General features: G+C 39.7%; 1 non-coding gene across 1 annotated transcript; it reads right to left on the reverse strand.

The window, feature by feature from the left end:
* Positions 1-6,276: 6,276 nt before the first annotated feature.
* LOC128102815 (U6 spliceosomal RNA) lies at positions 6,277-6,384 on the reverse strand. The gene has a single exon (XR_008215561.1). It is a non-coding gene; the product is annotated as a U6 spliceosomal RNA (small nuclear RNA).
* Positions 6,385-7,885: the final 1,501 nt, after the last annotated feature.

Consider the following 7,885-nt stretch of genomic DNA (forward strand, 5'->3'; position numbering starts at 1 on the left):
ATACACAGGGAGTTTGCATCCTGTGTGATGTTTTGTTTACTTTGAATTTTTTAAAATGCTAATGTACAAAAAACAATAGCTGCTGAGAGACATTTGGATTATGAAAACTGCTAAATTAAACCAACCTATATATCTTAAGAATGTCTTAACAACAAACTGGAAGTCAAAAAATATGTGCATTGGAAGAGAGGTTATGTGTTTGTTTCCACAGGAAACAAAACTTTTCAAAATTAATGAAGATCAGATTTGATTGGGGGAGATCTCCTGAAAATCTTGGCTACAGACATGAAGAAATTAAAAAAAAAAAAAAAAGAAAGAAAACCAGACTACAGAACAGGTGACATATATGCTGATCCCTCTACTATGGGAACAGCTCTGAGACTGGATGAGACATGATAACTCTTGTTGGCTAGAGAGTCCTCATGACATTATTACAATGCAATCCTTTCATGTGACATGGATGGAGATTTATAGTTTGGGTATACAGTCCAAAAGGACTTATAAAGTTAACAGATGCCTTTTACCTGCTCAAACATACAACAAAAAATCATCTTTAGGGCAGGAGAGATGGCTCAGAGGTTAAAAGAACTGACTGCTCTTCCAGAGCTCCCAAGTTCAATTCCCAGCACCCACATGGTGGCTCACACCATCTGTAATGAGATCTGGCACCCTCTTCTGTGTACATAATAAATAAATAAATCTTTTTTAAAAATCATCTTTAGCTGACTTATGCATCCCACACATTCCATACTTGTGTTAATGCAGATACATATGTTATCTTTAAAAGTGTATGTGTTTTCACACAAAAAAGGACCAGATACCAATGAATACAAGTAGCCCAGGTGATCCAGCATCTCAGAATGCCTCTGTTGAAGTTTCTTCAAAATTCTACATTCAGAACAACTTCAAAGTTGCTAGTTGAGATGGTCCAGCCTCCCAGACTATCCAGGACTTCAGATAAGCTCTACTTTCCTGTCACACAGTGGCTAAACAAAAAAATGACACAGCCAGTTTTCCCAGAACTTGACTGTTATTCTAGTTTTCTCAGGGACCCCTAAAAATGCCATCACCTCCAGACAACAAGAAACAGTCTAGGCAACACAACACTCATATTCTCAAGAGGTAAGGTGGGTGGTTTTTGGTTTTTTGGTGGGTTATAGATGTTTGTCATCTTTAGGTGGGTTGGGTGCAAATTGTTACTGGTCATGGTAAGGGAAGAAACTAAGCAAGGGAGGTTGGATTCAAAGATCTCTTTCTGAAAAGAAAAAGTGGGATATGGGAATGATAGAATAAAAAGGTAGATTATTGAACCTACTTTTATATTAAAAAGCAACTACTAGTCTCAAATATTTTACATTGATGTGGATTTTTATATATTGATACAGATTTAAGGTTATTTTTGTTATACTGTATATATGTTTCTACTCTTGTTTAAGGTATTGTACTCATTCAGCTCTAAAAATATAATCTATAATTAAGAATTACAGGTTAATAGTTACTCATCTATAATAATCAAACTTGTAGTCATGTTACATATGTTTTCAAGATCAAACAGATATATTTTAGATAGATAGATGGTCTTCAAACACTTCAGAGATGTACAGAATATGGCATTTTTTTTTTTTTTGGTTTTTCGAGACAGGGTTTCTCTGTGTAGCTTTGTGCCTTTTCCTGGAACTCACTTGGTAGCCCAGGCTGGCCTCGAACTCACAGAGATCCGCCTGGCTCTGCCTCCCGAGTGCTGGGATTAAAGGCGTGCACCACCACCGCCCGGCGAATATGGCATTTTAAATGTTTAATAACCTAAGGTTTTCCATGACAATGAGACATGTCTGTTCCTGGCAGCAACAATTTACTTCAAAAAAGGATGATGGGCCTCAAAGAACCTCCATATGGAGTTTGCCTTCAATGTGGCAAAGCTAGCCATCTGTGCAAGAATCTGCCCTTGTCTCGACTGCTGACAGTATGCTGTTCAAACTGGATGAGCAGAACACAAAAGAAGGCAACTGCCAAACTTTGCCAAGACAAGGTAGGACAGTCCTTCAAAATTCACAGAAAAGTCTTCCAGATAGTCTAGGCCTGTAGGCTGAAGATGGATGTCCCAAAATTGCAGAGGAACCTGGGGTGACTTTCCAGGCAGCCAGCTGTCTCTGTCATTTCCTTAGTTTTGGAAGTTGTTTGCTCTATACTTCCTGTTTACTCAGGTAACATTTTATCCTTCTCGGGTCTCTGATGGAGATGAAGATGAGATAGTTATACTTTTACAGTTTTCCTTGTTACCAAATTCAAATAAGAAACTTACATAAGAGATGTAAGGCTTATAAGTTGAGAAACATAAAAGCTTAAGGTGTTTTTTCGTCTAAAAAGGTATTTTTAGGATGGTAATATAAGTTATGATAAAAAATGGTTTAAGTATAAAACTTTGACTCACTAAGATAGGATATATAATACAGCACTTTCTCCCAAATTTGCCAAATACATATGGACTAAACATTGTGAATGTAAATTCTTACCTAATAATTGTTCTTATTGTATATAGTTTTACTGTATTAGAGTTAAAACCTTTCCTTTTTATTTAGATAAAAAGGAGGAAATGTTATGGGATATTTGTACATTGTGTGAAGATGTATTGCTGTGATTAGTGTAATAAGCTGAATGGCTAATAGCTAGTCAGGAGAGATAAGTGGGACTTCTGGGCAGAAAGAAATCTCTGGGAAGAAACATGGAGGGAGTCAGACATACAGAATGAAAGAAAGGTAAAAAACTACATGGTAAAATGTAGACTAATAGAAGCAGGTTAACTTAAGTTATAAGAGCTGGTGGGACAAGCCTAAGCTAAGGCTGAGCTTTCATAATAAGTCTCCATGTCATCACTTGTGCTCTGGTGGCCCAAAGGAAAATCCAACTACAGTAATTGCTATCTGGTGCTGGGAAGATGGTTCAGTGAGTAAGAGTTTTCAGCACAAACACAAAGACCTGAGTGTAAGGTCTCTAAGAAACTCCAGATAAGTCTCACTCAGTACCTGTGTCTCCTCCCAGCTCTTCTCACCCTGCCCTCTACCCTAAACCTCCACAGCCCAGGGGTTAGGCATCCAATTTCCTCCCCCCAGCTTCTCTTCCTTATATAATTCAGTCATTTAGGTTACATACCCTCTTGGCTCCCAGCCGGCTCTGCTCCTGGACCTCTCATGGCTCACTCTTGGCCTCTGAGTCCACATCTCTTCTCTTGCCCTCTCTTGCCCCCTCCCTTCTCTTCCTTTCCCACTCCCTGCCCCTCAGTCTGGTTCATTCTGGACCCTTCCAGTTGCCTCTTGCTGTTTTCTCCCTCATTTATACAATAAATCCTCTCAACCATACCTTAGGAGTGGTCATGACCTCATTTTCATTCAGAGTTCAAATCACAGGTATCCATGTAAAAAGTGGACATGGTCATAAACCCTGGAATTGTGTGGGACTGGGAGAAGATTGTCTCAACAGCTTGCTGGCTATCTGTCTAACTCCAGATCCACTAGAAGGTCCTTTCTCAAGAGAATAAAATGGAGAGTGATAGAGCAGGACACCCACCATCCTCCTCTGGCCTCAGTTCATGGTTATGCACATTCTCATTTACACATGTGTATACATTATCCCCATATATCACACACATACATACAAACACACCAAAAAATATTTGGACAGGTAACCACCTTTCTAATACACTTTAATACATTGATCTCAAACATACACTTTTCACTCTTTTTTTTTTAATTTTACTTTTTTATTTTTGAGACAGGGTCTCTATTATGTAGCTCTGGCTGTCCTGCAACTCACTATGTAGACTAGGCTGGCCTGGAACTCACAGAGATCCACCTACCTCTGTCCCCCTCTAGATTTAAAAGCATGTACTACCACTCCCAACCTCACTCACATATATTTAAGTAAGATTTATTATTATTATTATTATCATTATTATTATTAATAATGAGTGAGTGAGTGAGTGTGTGTGTGTGTGTGTGTGTGTGTGTGTGCCCACCCATACATATGAGCATTGTTGTCCATGGAGGCCAGGAAAGGGTACCTAATCTCCTAGACTTGCAGTTGCAGGCAATTGTGAGCTGCCCCATGTGGGTGCTGGGACCTGAACCTGGGTCCTCTGCAAGAGCAGCTGAACAATCTGTTTGTTTCTACTGTTTTCTTGTTGTGATCTTGCAAGTTCTGTAACTTACACAGCAACAGTCACACATTAGTTTCTTCTTTGTTAGTTCATTTAAAGGATACTATTTGCAAGCACTTGCAACTCTGAAAGCTTGTTTATCAAACAGTCCTTTCTATCTTGCCATTACTCCAGCATCTCCCTTGACAACAAAAAATTACCTAAAGCACTGTACAATTTTTCATCATAAAAGCAATAAAGCCAAGCCATCTGATTAGCAAAAGCCTCGTCCCAGAGGCCCAGTTTGCCGGAAGAACCACTTACTGTAAAGTCAAAATGTTTGCTATTGTTTTTAAAAATGTTGAAAACATTTGCCAAGACAATTTCCATTTGTTGGCTTTGAATTCAACAGTCAGTCAAATGCTTAATATCTAACCCAAAAGCAGAATACAGAAAAAAAAAAATCAGTACTATTTAACTCACTTAGTAAACATTTATCAGAACTGCTTGTCAGGCCACCACTTAAAATAGAAACTTGAGCCTTATCAGAAACCGAACTGTTCAGGCCCCGAGTCATCCTGTGAGAGCTAGCTGCCGGTCACGTTCATCACGAGGAAAGTCCACATCTGGAAATGCCTCACAGAGCTTTCAAAGCTCAAGAAAGGAAAAGTGACATCATGCACTCAGCTGCATCTTACCAAAACCTCGGAGATAAGTTTTAGTTGAGTTTGTTTTTCTGGCTGTTACAAATAGGATGGTTGCAACAGAGGTGTCAGATTGCTTCTCTCCATGTCAGCTTCAAGTTCAAATTTAGGAAGCTGTTCTTTTCCCTGCAGAACATGTTGTACAAATTTAACAATAAACTTCTAGGCCATAAGCACATTTTAACAGATCTAAATTTTGCCTCTGTTGTTCTTTTTCACATTTCATTCTAGGGACCTGGTGGAAGTCATTGTTATTATCATGATCCACTGGGCGTAAAATAACTTACCCTAGCCGGAATTTGGAAGAGAATTTCCCGGAAACAACATGGCATTGGTTTTGTGTGTGACTATGTGCATGTTTTTGTTTTTGTTTGGTTTGGTTTTTGCTTTTTCGAGACAGGGTTTCTCTGTATAATAGCTCTAGCTGTTCTGGAACTTGCTTTGTAGACCAGGCTGGCCTTGAATTCACAGAGATCTGCCTGCCTCTGCCTCCTGAGTGTTGGGATCAAAGGCGTGCACCACTATCACCAGGCTGAGTACATGTTTTTTTTTTTTAATGTGCCTGTGTACTCAGAGGCCAGAGGTTAGGAGATGTCTACCTTGAAGTTTTGGGTTGTTGTTGGGGGGGGCAGTTATGTTTTGTTTTGTTTTCTGGCAGGGTCCCTCACTAGAACCCATGGCTGATTAGACTAGGCTGGGTAGTCAATAAGTCCCCAGGATCTGCCTATCTTTACCTCCCCAAGGCAGGAATTAGAAGCACGCATGGCCATCCTTGTCTTTTACATGTGTGCTGGGGCTCAAACTCGGGGCTTCATGCTTGTGTTGCAAGGACTTTACCAACTGAGGCATCCCCCAGCTCCATGTTCTTGGTTTTGAGTATTCCTAGCAATGAACAGTCTTTTTAGTAATATATTGTATTAATTACTTTCCTGGTGGTCAGGACAGAAATATCTGACACAAAGCAATTTAAAAGAACAAGGAGTTTAATCTGGGTCACAATTAAAGGGTACAGAGCATCATGGTAGGGAAATCAAGGCAACATGAGCTTGTGTAGCTATTTGTACTGAACACAGCCAAGAAACAGAGAGTGATGAATGCTATGCTCAGCTTGCTGTCTCTTTTTCAAGGACTAGAAAATTGCATTACATTGTTAAATGAGTTGTATAGGTACAATATCTTGAACAAGATTAGAAACGTATGCACAGTATGTTCTGACAAAAATAATCTCAAATTTGTATACAATATACAAAAATCCAATCCAATGTAAAATATTTGAAACTAGTAGTTGCTTTCCAAAAGTAGATTCAGTAATCTATCTTTTTATCTTATCATATCTATATCCTCCCCTTTTTCTTTTCAGAGTAGATTCAATAATCTACCTTTTATCTTATCATTTCTATATAATACATTTATAGATCATGTCCCCCTTTCTTCTTTTAGAATGTGGTTGACTATGACCAATAACAATTTTTTTTTTCTTGCGCAGGGGCCATGCTAATCTTCTCTGTATCGTTCCGATTTTAGTGTATGTGCTGCCAAAGTGAGCACCAGTAACAATTTGTAACCACCTCCTAAACAAAGACAAACAATCATAATCCATTTTTGGGGGGGAATGTGGGCGTAGTTTTCTAGGCTACTTCCTACTGATTGGGGGCACTAGTAGTCTTATGGAGATACAAAGAAAATCTAGGATTATGATCAAGTCCTGACTGGAGTAGTCTGTGAGGCTGTATCGTCTCAGCTAGCCATCTTGACCTTGTCCTGAGTTTGTAGTCCAAAGCCGACCTTTGGGTGGTGTTTGTCAGTTTGGTGGTGTTATCATAGTCCTAAGTGGAATCGTCTTGTGGGAGTCTCCTCATCATTTTGAAGACTTCCAAGAGTACATTAGGTCAGATTATTTCTCTTTTTGGTAATTTCTTCCAGAAGTTCTTCCTTCTTCTTTGGATGCTTATTTGTCCAAGGGTCTTTAAATTCCTCAAGATGGTTGTTTTTATTTTCCTGAAAAGACAAAAACAAAACCCTTCCCCAACCATAACTTTCAGGAGTTTCCAAATCTAATCTTTATCAATTTTGATATAGGGTTTCTCCTTAAATTTTTGTTTTATTTTCTATAGTTGTTCTATCACCCAGAGCAATTTTTTTTTTACAACAGGCATTAGGTTCTTTAATTGCTCTAAGAATGAGTTTCTTCCATGGTGACAGGAAAGGACTGAACATGATTCTTTCAGGATTTTAGGTTTGAGTGACCTTAATTTTCATTGAAAAATAGAGGGTGGTGGTGGCGGTGGCGGCGGTGGCGGCGGCGGCGGCGGCGGCGGCGGCGGCAGTGGCGCACGTCTTTAATCCCAGCACTCAGGAGACAGAGGCAGGTGGATCTCTGAATTTGAGGCTAGCCTGGGGTACAGAGTGAGTTCCAGGAAAGGTGCCAAAGCTACACAGACAAACTGTCTCAAAAAACAAAAACAAACAAACAAATAAACAAAAAAACCAAAAACCAAAACTAAACAAACAAAAAAAGGAAAATAGAGCAAAGCACAATATCCCCCTCACAATCAGTCTTTTTATCTCCACAGGAAATAGCTACAAGGCTAGACTCTGGCTTCAGGTCTCCTTGTTTCCAAGTGTGCCTCAGTTTCCTAACTCAAATCCCTTACTCATGTGTGACCCCTAAGATCAGGCCTATACTGTGGTGACATATTGTGTACCTTAATAAACTTTGGCTGAAGATCAGAGAATAGAACAAGCCACTAGATTAAACACAGAGGCCAGATAGTGGTAACCCACACCTTTAATCCTAGCACTTGGGAGGCAGACATCCATCTGGATCTCTGTGAGTTCAAAGCCACCCTGGACTACATGAGATTGACTGAGTCTAGGAGAGAAACAGAGGCAGGCAGTGGTGGTGCATATCTTTAATCCCAGTACTTGGGAATCACATGCCTTTAATCCAAGCACTTGAGATCTCGTGCCTTTGCTTGGGAATCACACAAGCCTTTAATCCCAGGAAGTGATGGATGAGCAGAGAAAGCTATGTAAGGTGTGAGGAGAC

The sequence above is a fragment of the Peromyscus californicus genome, unplaced genomic scaffold, assembly GCF_007827085.1.
Source record: "Peromyscus californicus insignis strain IS unplaced genomic scaffold, ASM782708v3 Scaffold_7__1_contigs__length_154581171, whole genome shotgun sequence".
Lineage (NCBI taxonomy): Eukaryota > Metazoa > Chordata > Mammalia > Rodentia > Cricetidae > Peromyscus > Peromyscus californicus.